This window comes from Schistocerca gregaria, unplaced genomic scaffold, assembly GCF_023897955.1.
Source record: "Schistocerca gregaria isolate iqSchGreg1 unplaced genomic scaffold, iqSchGreg1.2 ptg000397l, whole genome shotgun sequence".
NCBI classification, from domain to species: Eukaryota; Metazoa; Arthropoda; class Insecta; order Orthoptera; family Acrididae; genus Schistocerca; species Schistocerca gregaria.
In genome coordinates, this window is record NW_026061836.1 from 1465328 (window position 1) to 1468328 (window position 3001).

The window sequence follows — 3001 nt, forward strand, 5'->3', positions numbered from 1 at the left end:
TTCTACTATGGTGCTTTTAGTGTCTCCGCATACCGCAGTACGCGACATAGCTTTGCAGACGATAAGTACAACCGTTTCAGAGAGAAGAGCGGCCAAGTGACGATCTGGCTTTAAGTCGATTCGATAACAAATGACGAAAACGGACGGATTTCTCAGGTTTTTACTACATATGAACACTTTTCACATTCTCCCGTGCAACTCAAGTGCTAGTCCTCCTTTCATGCAGAATCTTAAGGTCCTAGCTCATGTCCAGGGCACCAAAGCCAGCTAAGAAGTCAATAATCGATACCTAAAACTTGAATTGTACTACTTCTTACTGGCTATTACATCAACTTAGAAGCTTCATCTGTGTTGTACTATGGTGCTTTTAGTGTCTATGCATACCGCAGCACGCGACATACCTTTGAAGACGATAAGTACAACCGTTTCAGAGAGAAGAGCGGCCAATGTGACGGTCTGGCTTTAGGTCGATTCGATAACAAATGACGAAAACGGACGGATTTCTCAGGTTTTTACTACATATGAACACTTTTCACATTCTCCCGTGCAACTCGGCTGCTAGTCCTCCTTTCATGCAGAATCTTAAGGTCCTAGCTCATGTTCAGGGCACCAAAGCCAGCTAAAAAGTCAATAATCGATACCTAAAACTTGAATTGTACTACTTCTTACTGGCTATTACATCATCTTAGAAGCTTCATCTGTGTTCTACTATGGTGTTTTAGTGTCTCCGCATACCACAGCACGCGACAAAGCTTTCCAGACGATAAGTACAACCGTTTCAGAGAGAAGAGCAGGCAATGTGACGATCTGGCTTTAAGTCGATTCGATAACAAATGACGAAAACGGACGGATTTCTCAGGTTTTTACTACATATGAACACTTTTCACATTCTCCTATCCAACGCGGCTGCTAGTCCTCCTTTCATGCAGAATCTTAAGGTCCTAGCTCATGTCCAAGGCACCAAAGCCAGCTAAAAAGTCAATAATCGATACCTAAAACTTGAATTGTACTACTTCTTACTGGCTATTACATCAACTTAGAAGCTTCATCTGTTTTCTACTATGGTGCTTTTAGTGTCTCCGCATACCGCAGCACGCGACATAGATTTGCAGACGATAAGTACAACCGTTTCAGAGAGAAGAGCGGCCAAGTGACGATCTGGCTTTAAGTCGATTCGATAACAAATGACGAAAACGGACGTATTTCTCAGGTTTTTACTACATATGAACACATTTCACATTCTCCCGTACAACGCGGCTGCTAGTCCTCCTTTCATGCAGAGTCTTAATGTCCTAGCTCATGTCCAAGGCACCAAAGCCAGCTAAAAAGTCAATAATCGATACCTAAAACTTGAATTGTACTACTTCTTACTGGCTATTACATCAACTTAGAAGCTTCATCTGTGTTCTACTATGGTGCTTTTAGTGTCTCCTCATACCTCAGCACGCGACATAGCTTTGAAGACGATAAGTACAACCGTTTCAGAAAGAAGAGCGGCCAATGTGACGATCTGGCTTTAAGTCGATTCGATAACAAATGACGAAAACGGACGGATTTCTCAGGTTTCTACTACATATGAACACATTTCACATTCTCCCGTGCTACGCGGCTGCTAGTCCTCCTTTAATGCAGAATCTTAAGGTCGAAGCTCATGTCCAAGGCACCAAAGCCAGCTAAAAAGTCAATAATCGATACCTAAAACTTGAATTGTACTACTTCTTACTGGCTATTACATCAACTTAGAAGCTTCATCTGTGTTCTACCATGGTGCTTTTAGTGTCTCCGCACACCGCAGTACGCGACATAGCTTTGCAGACGATAAGTACAACCGTTTCAGAGAAAAGAGGGGCCAACGTGACGATCTGGCTTAAGTCGATTCGATAACAAATGACGAAAATGGACGGAGTTCTCAGGTTTTTACTACATATGAACACTTTTCACATTCTCCCGTGCAACTCGGCTGCTAGTCCTCCTTTCATGCAGAATCTTAAGGTCCTAGCTCATGTCCAAGGCACCAAAGCCAGCTAAAAAGTCAATAATCGATACCTAAAACTTGAATTGTACTACTTCTTACTGGCTATTACATCAACTTAGAAGCTTAATCTGTGTTCTACTATGGTGCTTTTAGTGTCTCTGCATACCGCAGCACGCCACATAGCTTTGCAGACGATAAGTACAACCGTTTCAGAGAGAAGAGCGGCCAAGTGACGATCTGGCTTTAAGGCGATTCGATAACAAATGACGAAAACGGACGGATTTCTCAGGTTTTTACTACATATGAACACTTTTCACATTCTCCCATCCAACGCGGCTGCTAGTCCTCCCTTCATGCAGAATCTTAAGGTCCTAGCTCATGTCCAAGGCACCAAAGCCAGCTAAAAAGTCAATAATCGATACCTAAAACTTGAATTGTACTACTTCTTACTGGCAATTACATCATCAGAGAAGCTTCATCTGTGTTCTACTATGGTGCTTTTAGTGTCTCCGCATACCGCAGCACGCGACATAGCTTTGCAGAGGATAAGTACAACCGTTTCAGAGAGAAGAGCGGCCAATGTGACGATCGGGCTTTAAGTCGATTCGATAACAAATGACGGAAACAGACGGATTTCTCAAGTTTTTACTACATATGAACACATTTCACATTCTCCCGTGCAACGCGGCTGCTACTCCTCCTTTCATGCAGAATCTTAAGGTAATAGCTCATGTACAAGGCACCAAAGCCACCTAAAAAGTAAATAATCAGTACCTAAAACTTGAATTGTACTACTTCTTACTGGCTATTACATCAACTTAGAAGCTTCATCTGTTTTCTACTATGGTGCTTTTAGTGTCTCCGCATACCGCAGCACGCGACATAGCTTTGCAGACGATAAGTACAACCGTTTCAGAGAGAAGAGCGGCCAAGTGACGATCTGGCTTTAAGTCGATTCGATAACAAATGACGAAAACGGACGGATTTCTCAGGTTTTTACTACATATGAACACTTTTCACATTCTC